This window comes from Carettochelys insculpta, chromosome 30 (assembly GCF_033958435.1).
Source record: "Carettochelys insculpta isolate YL-2023 chromosome 30, ASM3395843v1, whole genome shotgun sequence".
NCBI lineage: Eukaryota > Metazoa > Chordata > Testudines > Carettochelyidae > Carettochelys > Carettochelys insculpta.
Window position 1 is genome coordinate 13,374,460 of NC_134166.1, and position 13,946 is coordinate 13,388,405.

Genomic DNA, 13,946 nt, shown 5'->3' on the forward strand with positions numbered 1-13,946 from the left:
CAAGAGTTTCCTATGTCCTCATCCGAGGAAGACTTCTTCTCCAACACGTTGGATTGATGGGTATGAGATGCCCCACAGACGTTTGTGGCTGACAATGACATTTCTCTGAAGGGATCCTCCAGATTGAGAGGCAATGCATTGCTTTTGTCCCCGTTTCTAGGAACTTGGGTAAACTATGTTCGATCAAAGACAACCTGACTGACTCCTTTGGTATCAGAGTAAATCTGCAACATGTCATTTGAGTGGGAAAAACATACGGCCTGATTCCTGCAGACTAAATTAGGAGAATGAGATGTCTAGGAATAGGAAAACATCTTAGCTGTGAGGGGACCTGAGGAAAGCATAAGAGCTTAAGTAGCATTAAGGGAACATGTGACATTGCTGAATCTAACACTGGAATAATGGGCCTTTTTGGAAATAGGACTGACGGGTTTCTATCCCTGTTCTGGCCCAGGGAGGAATATGAGATTAGGCTGGCCTCCTGGACTGATTTCTTCTGTGAATTCTGACGCCATTGGGGGGTACAATCTCTGGTACGGGGGTGAGGTGCGGAACAGTATTCATTCCTAACGTCTCTTTCTCTTCTAGCAAAACAACCAGTTTTGGTCAGTGGTGAGTATCGCAGATCTCTTTGATAACAGATTATTACACCTTGACTGACTTGTATTCTGTATCCCTGCTCAGAGACAGCATTTGATTGCAAAATTCTCGAAGCACTTGTCATCCAGTACCCATTTTTCTGGGGGTTCCTATACCGAAGGGGCGCAATTGTGATATTGGAGCTTTGTCAAGGATTATCTCTTGGTTTTCAGCATTGGGTGACAAAGATGCTGAGGCCAGATCCTCACTTGATGGAAACGTTCCATTGTGGCATTCCATTCAACAGTGCCAGGCTCCCAATTACGTAAATTGTCCAGAGAACCTCAGGAATCAAAACACCACATCCCTACAAGACAGCTATTATGCGTGCCTGCACTGGGTTAATGGAATATCTCCTGGAACCTTACCGGTGTTACAAGAAAAGACAAAATAAAATATCCCGTTTCTTACAGGGCTCTGGTAGCGTAGACACTGGCAACGTGGGTGACGGCAGCTTTGATGACAACAGCGTAAGTATCTGAGATTTTCTCTGCAGGCTGCGTAGCTGCACACAACTGGGTGAATGGACCCTCTTTTACCTGGTGTGACCCCTGGAAAAACTTGCCTCAGAAAAACAGAGGCTGAGCTTTCCCATGTTGTGAAGACCTCACAAAAAGTCGTGCCCACCCACAGTGCCAGTGAAAATCACCAGAGGCTTGTGGCAAGTTGACCTGCTCCCCCTCAGTCCCAGGGTAGCAGAAAGACCAGCCAGGTGAATCTTTGTGATACCATGCAGAAGACACTTCTGCTGGAAACTGCCTCACTGGCTCCCTGGGTGAAAACTAATTTCAGCATTTTATGCGAACTTGTCAAGTGTGAGAGGATGGTGTCATCTCCACACTTTTGTTGGGCATCCATGTAATATTTCACAATACAGTGTTTGAGAATCACTCATAATACATTGCACCTGGGAAATATTCCGAGCGGTTTGGGATACATCCCCATCCCCATCCCCATTAGGGGTGATGAGAATTTCCTATTTCCTCATCTGAGGATGACTTGTTCTCCTACACGTTGGATCGATGGGAATGAAGCGGCCCACAGGTGTTTTGGGTGACAATGTCATTTCTCAGAAGGGATCCTTCAGACTGAGAGGCAGTGCTTTGGTCTTGGCCCCCTTTCTCAGAACTTGGGTAAACTGTGGCTGAACAAAGACAAGCTGGCTGACTCCTTTGGTATCGGAGTAACTCTGCAACATGTCATCTGAGTGGGAAAAACATACGGCCTGTTTCCTGCAGACTAAATTAGGAGAATGAGATGTCTAGGAATAGGAAAACATCTTAGCTGTGAGGGGACCTCAGCAAAGCATAAGATCTTAAGTGCATTAAGGGGACATGTGACATTGCTGAATGCAGCACTGGAATAATGGGCCTTGTTGGAAATAGGAGTGATGGGTTCATATCCTTGTGCTGGCCCAGGGAGGAACATGAGATTAGGCTGGCCTCCTGGACTGATTTCTTCTGTGAATTCTGACGTCACTGGGTGGTACAATCTCTGGTACGGGGGTGAGGTGCGGAACAGTACTCATTCCTAACGTCTCTTTCTCTCCTAGCAAAACAACCAGTTTTGGTCAGTGGTGAGTATCGCAGTTCTCTTTATTTCAGATTATTACACCTTGACTGACTTGTATCCTGTGTCCCTGTTCACAGACAGCATTTGTTGGGAAAACCCTCTACGTACTTGTCATCCCGTACCCATTTTTCTGGGGTTTGTTTTAACAAATTTGCCGAATTGTGATGTTGGTGCTTTATGAAGGATTATCTCTTGGTTTCCAGTAGTGGATGACAAACATGGGCTACGTCTACACGTGAACGCTACGTCGAAGTAGCTTATTTCGATGTAGCGACATCGAAATAGGCTCTTTCGATGAATAACATCTACACGTCCTCCAGGGCTGGCAACGTCGACGTTGAACGTCGACGTTGCGCAGCACCACATCGAAGTAGGCGCTGCGAGGGAACGTCTATACGCCAAAGTAGCACACATCGAAATAAGGGTGCCAGGAACAGCTGCGGACAGGGTCACAGGGCTGGCTAGCGCTTCCGGGGCAACAGCTAGCTGCTCCCTTAAAGGGCCCCTCCCAGGCACATGCAGCCTGCACAGCACGCAGTCTGCAGAGCCATAGGCACGCACACACCTCGAGTGACGCATTCATGGACCCCCAGCAGCAGCAGCAGCAGCAGCAGCAGCAGGAGCAGCAGCAGCCAGAGTTCTACCCAGCCGCCCCTGCAGGAGCAGTGCTCGCACTGCTCTGTGCCATTCAGGAGGCAGCTGAGCACCTCCTTGCCATAGAGGAGGAGCTGCCCGCAGGGGAGGAGGATGCAACCCCCAACCCTGCAGCACCCCGCGCCCCCCCCGCCCCCGCCGCTGGCTGTGGAGCTACCCCACGAGCATCGACTGGTGGGAGCGGCTGGTGCTCGAAGAGTGGGACGACGACCGCTGGCTCCAGAACTTTCGCATGAGCCGGCAGACATTTCTGGAGCTATGCCAGTGATTCACCCCCGCACTGAGGCACCAGGACACCTTCACGCGGCATGCCCTCAGCGTCGAGAAACGGGTCGGCTTCGCTGTCTGGAAGCTGGCCACTCCAGACAGCTACTGATCCGTGGGCCAGCAGTTTGGCATCGGCAAGGCCACCGTCGGGGCTGTCCTCATGGAGGTAAGAGGACCCATGGGGGGAGAGGGAGGCAGCCCTGGCAGGGGAGGCGGGGGGAGGGGGACCCTGGCAGGGGAGGGCCACACACTCCCTGCACACCCCTCATTGGTGCTGTCCCATGTGCTTCCCCTGCAGGTCGTCCGCACCATCAACGCCCTGCTCCTCCACAGGCTCGTGAGGCTGGGGGACCCGGATGCCGCCATCGCGGGCTTTGCCACCCTGGGCTTCCCCAATTGCTTCGAGGCTCTGGATGGGACTCACATCCCCATCCGTGCCCCGGAACACAGTGGAGGACGCTACTTAAACAGGAAGGGCTACCACTGAGTGGTCCTCCAGGCCTTGGTGGACAGCTGGGGCCGTTTCCTGGACATTTATGTGGGCCGGCCTGGCAGCACCCACGACGCCCGGGTATTCCGGAACTCAGGCCTGTGCTGCCGGCTGGAGGCGGGGACCTACATCCCCCAGCGGGAGATCCCTGTGGGGGAGACCACCATGCCCCTCTGCGTCATCGCAGATGCGGCATACCCCCTCCGGCCCTGGCTCATGCACCCGTACACAGGCCATCTCTCTGCCAGCCAGGAGCGCTTCAACCAGCGCCTGAACCACACGCGCCAGGTGGTGGAGCGCACATTTGGCCACCTCAAAGGGCGCTGGAGGTGTCTCCTCACCTGCCTTGATGCGGGCCCCACCAACATCCCCCAGATTGTGGGCGCGTGCAGCGCCCTACACAACCTTGTGGAGAGCAAGGGGGAGGCCTTCTTTCAGGGCTGGGCTGTGGAGGCCGGCAGGGCCGATGTGCAGCCACCCGCTGCCCCCAGTCGCCAGGTGGACCCCGAAGGGACCCGGGTCTGGGAGGCCCTGCGGGCCCAGTTCGACGAGGCCGCAGGGTGAATGCTGGCAGGCCCCCCAATGCCCCCCCCCATCCTCCACAACACTCCCTGCCCCTACGCCCACACCACAGAGCACCCAAGAGCCCCCCGCCCCACTTTTCTTGTAAATAAAAGCGGACAGTTGTTCGTCAACTCAGATATCTTTAGAACTCTTATTATTATTATCAACAAAAGACTATTTACAGGGAAAATCTAACGTATATATATATATATATATATATATATATATATATATATATTATAAATAGGGATAAGATGAAAGGGGAAGACAAGGAAGGGGAGAACTATTTACATGGGGGGGTAAGGATCAGCATTGTAACAGGGGTCAAATATATAAACTATTTACAACAAACTAACTTAAAACTGGGGGGAATATATACAAATGGAGGGGGGGGGCCACGTCCTGGGCCCCACACCCCTAAAGTCCAGCACTGGGAATGGGCAGCCGGGATCCCCGCCTCGGCCTCAGCCCTGGCCGGGAGATATGGCCGGCGAGTGTCAGCTGGCCCCAGGTCCCCCTCGGCGGAAGGGCCCTCGGTAGCGGGTGGCGGTGCGACGGCGGACGGCGCAGCGGCTGGAGCAGCGGGTGGAGCAGCAGGTGGAGCAGGCAGGGCGGGCGCAGCGGCGGCCGGCGTGGCATGGGGGGCCAGGTAGTCCGCGATACGGTTGAAGGTCCGCATGTAGGCCCCCCATGCCTCCTGGCGTCAGGCCAGCGCCCGCTCCTGCAGCTGGAGGCGGCATTCCTCCACCCGCAGCCGCTGCTCGGCGACCTCCAGTGGCCGACGGTGGAGGGCCAGCAGCTGGGGGTCCGTCGCCGTCGGCTTGTGGTGCTGGGTCCGCTGTCTTCTCCGCCATGGGGCTGGTCAGTCCTCCGCTGAGGGGCTGGCCTGGAGTGATGGCCCCGGAGGGCTGTCCGGGACCACTGACACCTCGCTGGCACTCTCTGGTCCCTCCGATGGTGCAGCTGCGGAACACAGGAGGTGGGGAAGAAGAGTGGAGACAGCCGTTAGTGTGGGCCCCAAGCCATGGCCCTTGTCCCCCTACCCCTCTGCTGCAGGTTCCCTATCCCCGTCCCCGGGAGATGCTGCTGTGATGGGGTTCAGGGGTCCCCCTGCACTGCACCCCGTCCGCTGGCAGGAGTGACTCTCACTAAGCAGGTACAACAGGAGGTTTATTAGGCAACAGATGCCCAGTTTCTCACAGAAGCGACAGTACAGCAGTCAGAGACAGTCCTTCCAAGCTGTCCTGGGGAGAAGACCCCGAGGGGTGCCCCTCTGGGGTGTAGCTTTCCCCCTCCTCAGGCTGGCTGCCTTCTATCTCTCCCTTCCCTTAGCCTCTAACTGCCACCCCGCCCCATTCAAACCCAGCTCGGCTTCTCCCTCCTCTTTGTTCAGGGCAGAGGTGTAACCTGCCAGTTGTAGCCCCAGGGTCATCCTTAGCCACTGGGAGCTATTCAGCTTGTTTCTCATATCAAGCCTGAGTCTCGCATTTGCACTCCCCCAACTCCATCACATGCTGCTGCTGCTGCTGGGTGTCCCACCCCCTCCCCCCGGGGGACCCTAGAGGTTCCGCTCCCCCCAGCCCCGGGGATGGGGCATGGCACTGTCATGCTGGGGGGGGGGCAGGGGCTGATGCACTCTTCTGAGGGACATGCCACTGATGTCCTTGGGGCCATGGTCATCTGGGCATGTGGAGGGCCCTGGTTATATCTGTTACCCCCGCCCCTCAACCCTGGGGGTGTGCACCGGGGGGGTACATACCTGACGGTCCACTCCCACGGTCGGGGGACACCCGGGGGGCGGATGCCCGGGTGCAGCTCCTGGATGGCAGGACGATCCTCAGGCCAGTGTCGCTGGAGGAGGACTCCCCCTCCTCCTCCGGTGCCCCGGGGGTGGGCTCCTGAGGGGGCCCCCAGGGTGCGGGGCTTGCCTCCGGGATGGACTCTCCCTCCGGGGCCTGCTGGGGCTCCTCGGCCGAGGTATCAAGAGTGGCCGGAGGGGAGAAGGTGTGCTGGGGGCCCAGGATGTCCCTGAGCTCCCTGTAAAAGGGGCAAGTGACGGGGGCGGCCCCAGATCGTCCGGCCGCATCCCGGGCCCGGGCGTAACCCTGCCGCAGCTCCTTCACTTTACTGTGGACATGATCCGGAGTGCAGGCAGGGTGACCCCGGGTGGCCAGGCCCTCGGCCAGCCGAGCAAAAGCATCCGCGTTCCGCCTCTTGCTCCCCATTACCTGGAGCACCTCCTCTTCGCTCCAGAGCCCCAGCAGGTCCCGAAGCTCGGCCTCCGTCCAGGAGGGGCCCCGCTGCTGCTTCCCCGCCTGGCTGCTGGGCTGGGAGCCCTGGCTCCCCTTGGGGGCACTTAGGGGGCTAGCATGCAGCCATCGCAGCTGGGAGGCGTGTCTGGGGCAGCTGAGGGATGTGGAGGCCGGCCGCGTGTCTGGGCTGCTGCCTGCACATTCTCTCAGCTTCCTGCACAGGAAGGGAGGGGGCGGGGAGCTTTAAGAGGCCGCTCCACGTGGCCACCATCGAGCTCAGAGGCTGGAGAGAGCGTCTCTCAACCCCTCAGCTGATGGCCGCTATGGAGGACCCCTCAATTTCGATGTTGCGGGACGTGGATCGTCTACATGTTCCCTACTTCGACGTTGAACGTTGAAGTAGGGCGCTATTCCCATCTCCTGATGGGGTTAGCGACTTCGATGTCTCGCCGCCTAATGTTGATGTTAACTTCGAAGTAGCGTGCACGTGTAGACGCAGCTATGGTGGCGCCAGATCCTCACTTGATGTAAACATTCCATAGTTGCATTCCAGTCAACAGTGCCAGGTTCCCAATTATGTAAACTCTCCAGAGAACCTCGGGAACCAAAACACCACATCACCAGACGACATTAATTATCCATGTGTGCCCTGGGTCGATGGAATATCTGCTGGAATCTTACAGGTGTTAGAACCATAAATATAATAAATATTCATCATTTTGCAGGACTCTGGTAGCGTGAAAACTGGCAACGTGGGTTCTGGCAGCTTTGATGACAACAGTGTAAGTACCAGCGATTTTCCCTCCATCATGTGTGTAGCTGCATAGACATCAGGTGAACGGCCCATTTCATCTAATTTGATATGTGGTATAATTTGGCTACCAGGAGCATTGACCACATGTTCCCATTTGGCAACAGCATACAAGCTGAAGTGCTAGAGTGGGGTTGATGGGATACAACCTATGTCTATTGCATTGATGAGGCCAGCTCTGGACTCAATGGACTTTTTACGGGCCAGGACTCGGGGACCCTTTCCTTGGTTCCAACCTGAGGACAGATATTCAACTAAATTGGCTGGTTGGTCTGATCTGATGTGGCTGTCTTGAAACTACAACCTCTGCTACCCTGAAGGGTGTTTGAACACTGCATTCCTACCTTCTCTTTCTGTTCTAGCAAAACAACCAGTTCTGGTCAGTGGTGAGTATCAGCGGTTATCTCTCCTATTGGGCTATCACACTTTGCCTTGATTCTTTATTGCTGCTCACTAGCAGCCCAATCCTTTGTTGGCAAAGCTCTAGATACCCATGCTGTGGGGGAGGCATAGCTCAGTGGTTTCAGTATTAGCCTGCTAAAGCCAGAGTTGTGAGATCAGCCCTTGAGAGGGGCATTTAGGAGCCTGGGGTGTTTAAAAGAAAAGGGGGGACGGTGCTTAGTCCTTCCAAGAGGGCAGGGGACTGGATTCAATGACCTTCCAAGGTCCCATCTAGCTCTATAAGATGTGTATCTCCATATATCTATTTAAAACCTTTTATCCCTCCAGTCAAGTTTGGCATAAGAAAGGTGCAGAATTGGGATATCGCAGCTTTACCAAGAATTATCTCTTGGTTTCCAATAGTGGATGAGAATGATGTTGGGGCCAATCTGCAGTTTATGTTAATTTTGCCGTAGCTCTATTATAATCAATGGGACCAGGCTCCCACAGGTGTAAATTTTCCAGACAATAATTGAAATAAATGCACCACATCCATAGACACCAAAAACTGTCTGTTGTCCCATTGGGTCAATAGAATACCCTTTGGAGCCCTACAGTTGGTACCAGAATATACTTCATAAATGTTCCCCATCTTGCAGGAATCTGGTAGTGTACACACTGGTAACGTGGGTGCCGGCAGCTTTGATGACAATAGCGTAAGTACCAAAGATTTCCTCACCATGCTGTGTAGCTGCACACAATCAGGTTGGTGAATGGCTCCATTTCAGCTAGTTTAATGTCTGGTATCATTTGCCCGCAAGGAGCATTTGTGATATTTTCCCATGATGTAAAGGGAGCACGGAAAAAACTCCCACTCCACAGGGTTTATGAAAATATCCACAGATTTACAGGAGCTTCACCTCCTCTGGGTAGCATTGAGATTGGGTTACCTAAAGAGGTGGTGGACTCTCCATCCCCTAGAGCTTTTTAAATCCTGCCTTGACAAATCCCTGGCTGGGATGATTTAGATGGGATTGGTCCTGCTTTGAGCAAGGGGCTGGACTTAATGACTACTTGAGGTCTTTTCCAGCCCCAGGATTCTACGATTCTATGAGACATGCCAGAAGATGTTTTTTTTCATATCATGCCCAAAGCACGTCTACTGGGGTTCACCTCAGCAGATTCTCAGATGCACACATATTTGCAAGGCTTATGTGAAACTGCCAGGTCTGATGGGATGGTGGCATCTCCACAATTCCTTTGGGCACACATGAAATATCTGTTGAAGAAGGGCTTTGACATTGACCCACCATGCATTACGCATGGGAAATATTTACAGCATTTTCGGATACTTTTTATCTCCAATGGGGCGGCCTCATAAGAATTTTCCATGGCATCATGCGAGGATGACTTCTCCTTCTACAAGTCCACTACACAGGCATGAAGTGTCTCACAGCTCTTTTGGGCCCTCCTAGTTAATTTGTCATGAGGGATCCTTCCCTAATAACTGGAAATGCTTATCTCTTGGCAGCAGTCTTAGGAACTCAGGTTAGAGTGTGTTCCATCATGAACACCTTGGCTGACTCCTTTGCTGTTAAAGTTGATTCCTGTCATCTGAGTGGGAATAACACATGGTTTGACCCTTGACAACTAAAATAGGAGAACCAAAGGTCTATAAATATGAAAACTATTTAGCTGTGAGGGAATCTTAACTTAGCACAGGAGATAAAATGCTAGATGTTACTTATGTCTATGGCATTGGTGAAGTCACCCATAGAATACTGACCTTTTAGAAAATAGGATTAGAGGACCCATTCCTTTGTTCCAATCTGGGGAGGGACATGAGACTAGACTGTACTGACCTAATGTGGCTAGTCTGAAGTTACGACCTCTGAACACTATGCATTCCTATCTTTTCTTTCTTTTGTAGCAAAACAACCAGTTCTGATTGATGGTGAGTATCAGTGGTTCTCTTTGCTATTGGACTATGACACTGTGCCTCAAAAGTACTCTGTACCACTGCTCACTAACATCCCAACTGTTTGTTGGCAAAACCCTCTATATAAACTGGCATCCTGAGCACTTTTATCCCATCTATCAGTTTGGTGTAACAAATGTGCAGCAGCTCTGATTCTTATCCTGAGGAGTGAGGAAATGCCCAAACCTTGTGGGGTTAATCCCAGCACTGAGAGAGAAGGCCAGGGAAATTTTGATTGTGTGAGGCCAAGTCTACACTACAGATTTCTGCTGGCATAGTGGTATCCGTCTGGGGACTGAAGATGTTTGATAGACTCAGGGGGGTAGCTGTGTTAGTCTGTAGCTTCACAAATTAACAGGCTGTCCTCTAGTACAGTGGTGTCCAAAAGGAAGACACCCGGTTGCCACATGCCCCCCACCAGCCAGGTGATGCCCCCTGGCCAGGCCCCTTACCCCTCTCATCCCCACAGCCAGGCACCCTACCCTGCTGCCCCCCAGTGACTCACTGGAGCCACCCACTGGAGCTGCCCAGCCCCAAGCCAAACAGCCCCAAAAGTGGGTGCAGTGGCTCAGGTGGCAGCTCAGCGGGCTTGCGTGGTGGCTTCTTGGGCACCATGCAGCGGTGGCGGCTCGGGAGCTTGAGCACCATGTGGATGGCTTGGAGGCTGCATGGTGGGGAGCTCCTCAGGTGCTGTGCAGCTCTCGGAGCTAAGAGGCTTGGGACTGGGCAGCTCCAGCGACTCCTGAGGAGCTGCCATGCCACCGCGTGGCCCCCAAGCCAGCCACGCAGCACCCGAGCTCTCGAGCCACCAACACATGGCACCTGAGGAGCTGCTGCACAAGCCCCCAAGCTGCTATGGTGCTGGGCTGCTGCCCAGACCACTGCACCAGCCCACTGAACCGCATTCACCACAATATGCTTCCTCATTCACCACATGTGACAAACTGGGAGCATACTGGACACTGCCGCTCTAGCACCTAAAATACTAAAAAAATATTTATTTATTAGGTAATGAGCTCTCAGGGGTGAGACTCACTTCCTCAGATTTGGAAAAGACAATAAGAACCCAGGGTTTATATAATGGGAAATGGTGGAAGGAAGGAGGTCAAAAAACAGGCGGGGGAAGTTACCTGTCACTAGTAGGACCAGAAGAAGAAGCAAATTAGTAGGATGGGGGATGCACACATTTGCTTCTTCTATTGATCCAATCTATCAGTAAAAGAGTTTGCAAAAGGCACAGATGTAAAATGAACACAGCTGGGTGTGGATAGAAAGGGATGGAATCCCTCCAGGGTATGGGGGAGAGTACTTGTCTTAGGCTATGTCTATGCTAGCTTGGAAGATTGACCCGCTCAGAAGCAATCTTTCAGGGTACGATTTTGTACATCTGATTGGGATGCATGAAATTGACCTCTCAGACCTACTTGTGAGAAGTAAGTGAGGTCGACGGGAGAAACCCTCCCATCAACCTTCTTCAGTAAGGACGGCCAAGTAATCCGAGTGCAGATCTGTCAATTCTAGCTATGCAATTCCTGTAGCTAGAATTGTGTATCTGCAGTTGACTTACTTTGCCTCGTGTAGATGTAGCCTCATTCTCAGTGGGTTACTGGGACCATAACTGCTGTTTGTCATCTCTCCCTGGCCTTGCAGAACAGACAAATTTAATGTGACACACTGATGAAACTGGATTTGCTGACCACAGCAGCGATGCTGGTTATTACTCTTCCTCTGCTGGCACCTGACAACTCTCCCGGTCAATCAAATGCTACATCAGAATCATAAATCGCATTGATTGGGGATCTAAATGATTCCTGTGATGTTCACTGATTTAGGAGCCTTCTGACATAACAGAGAGCAAAGACCTCGTTCCATCTCTTGCCCTGGGGGACGGATGGCAAGAGCTGTGCAAAAATAAAACTAAAGGCTGATGCCCCAAAAGAGTTGTGACTTTGTTTTTTAAACCTTTCTCAGTAAATTAATTCTGCTTCCAGACCAGCATGGGATTTGCTCCATCCTTAGGGCATGTCCACACTACAGCTCTGTGTTGACCTATGTTAGTAATTAGTGCAGTGGCCAATATGCACGCTACCTTCCTTCTGTCAGCCATGCGTGCGCTCCCTAGGAGCACTTCCACAGACTAAGGTGGGGCAGTGTGTGGGACTGAGAGCCAGGGTTCCCAGTTCCATGCAGCTCCCCTCCAGGAGCCCAGCTGGAGAGGAGCTGCATGGAATGCATTGGAGAGGGTCCAGCGGAGGACAAACAAAATGAGTAGGTGGCTGGAGCACATGACCTACAAGAAGAGGCTGAGGGATTTGGGCTTATTTAGCTTGCGAAAGACAAGAGTGAGGGACGATTTGATAGCAGCCTTCAACTTCCTGAAGCAGGGACTCTAAAGAGGATGGAGTGAGGCTGTTCTCAGTAGTGACAGATGGCAGAACAAGGAGCAATGGTCTAAGTGACAGTGCGGGAGGTCTAGGTTGAATAGTAGGAAAAAACATTTCACCAGGAGAGTGGTGAAACACTGGAATATGTTACCCAGGCTACGTCTACACGTGCAGCCAACATCGAAATAGCTTATTTCGATGTTGCGACATCGAAATAGTCTATTTCGATGAATAACGTCTACACGTCCTCCAGGGCCGGCAACGTCGATGTTCAACTTCGACGTTGCTCAGCCCAACATCGAAATAGGCGCAGCGAGGGAACGTCTACACGTCAAAGTAGCACACATCGAAATAGGGATGCCAGGCACAGCTGCAGACAGGGTCACAGGGCGGACTCAACAGCCAGCCGCTCCCTTAAAGGGCCCCTCCCAGACACAGTTGCACTAAACAACACAAGATACACAGAGCTGACAACTGGTTGCAGACCCTGTGCCTGCAGCATAGATCCCCAGCTGTCGCAGAAGCAGCCAGAAGCCCTGGGCTAAGGGCTGCTGCCCACGGTGACCATAGAGCCCCACAGGGGCTGGAGAGAGAGCATCTCTCAACCCCCCAGCTGATGGCCGCCATGGAGGACCCAGCAACTTCGACGTTGCGGGACGCGGATCGTCTACACGGTCCCTACTTCGACGTTGAACGTCGAAGTAGGGCGCTATTCCTATCTCCTCATGAGGTTAGCGACTTCAACGTCTCGCCGCCTAACGTCGAAGTTAACTTCGAAATAGCGCCCGACGCGTGTAGACGTGACGGGCGCTATTTCGAAGTTGGTGCCGCTACTTCGAAGTAGCGTGCACGTGTAGACGCAGCTCCAGAGAGCTGGTGGACTCTTCATCCCTAGAAGTTTTTAAGTCCCAGGTTGACAAAGTCCTGGCTGGGAGGATTTAGTTGGGATTGAACCTGCTTTGGGCAGGGGGCTGGACTGGATGACCTTGTGAGGTCTCATCCGTCACTAGGATTCTATGATTTAAGCCTCTGGGCAGCAGCCTGATTGGGAGGAAGGAAGCAGAGGTAGCCCATCTCAAGACAGCCAACTGCTAACGAAAATAATACAGTGTCTGCACAGACACTGTGTCACCCTACCTAACCAACATAAGTGCTATGCCTCTTGGGTGCTATGCCTCTTGGGGAGTTAGGATGTCAGTGTAGTATGGGCCTTTCATTGGCAGAATAAAGTGTAGTGTGTACACTGACATAATTAGGTTCAGGTAAACTGCCTTATGTTGACCTAACTGTGTAGTAAGACTAAGCGTAAGGGGCAATTATGAACTTTAGGTAGGAGAGACACAGGGGAACAAGTTGCGCTCTCCAATATCCTCTCCTCTCCCTCGATTGGGAAACATGAAGGGAAGCACTGAGAAAAAATAAATAACTGAGCAAATCAGAAATCCAAGACAGCAGGAAAGAAAAGGGTCTGTAAACTGAACTACAAAGCAACAGCCACCAAGGCTGTGACTGGCAGAACACACGGCAATTCTCTTTTCAGGGTAGATGTTACAGCATATAATCCCCAGAGGTCTTATGCTGTCTCCTTGCACTCTGTAAAACAAACCCTTTCCTGAACAGATATTACAGTTTTTGTCCTGAACATCACATTGGCTTTCACTCCCATCAAAACAACCTAGAAACTGCACCTGTCCTGCTTATTCAAAGGACACAAGTTATGGCACAAACTAATACGCAGGCTTAATTTATTCTAAATTATTTTGGGCTTCAGTCCTTTTCAAAGGCTTCTCAGCCTCATCCTTCCCTGCTCTCCAGGCCTGGACTAGTGCTATCTATCCTTCAGAGGAGTAACACAAGCTTTTCAGAAAAAAGGCATTAAGGCAATATTTCAAAGAAGCCTAAAGGAGTTAAAGGAGCAAGACACCTTACTTCCTTCTGCTTGTCTGAGAATCCC

The 13,946-nt window shown here is 52.3% G+C and overlaps 1 long non-coding RNA gene across 1 annotated transcript; it reads left to right on the plus strand.

Annotated features, from left to right (window-relative positions):
- The first annotated feature begins 588 nt into the window (after positions 1 to 588).
- LOC142003972 (uncharacterized) lies at positions 589 to 11,473 on the plus strand. Its single transcript, XR_012642920.1, has 8 exons — positions 589 to 612; positions 1,053 to 1,109; positions 2,192 to 2,215; positions 7,164 to 7,220; positions 7,612 to 7,635; positions 8,290 to 8,346; positions 9,561 to 9,584; positions 11,259 to 11,473. It is a non-coding gene; the product is annotated as an uncharacterized LOC142003972 (long non-coding RNA).
- The last annotated feature ends 2,473 nt before the right edge of the window (positions 11,474 to 13,946 follow it).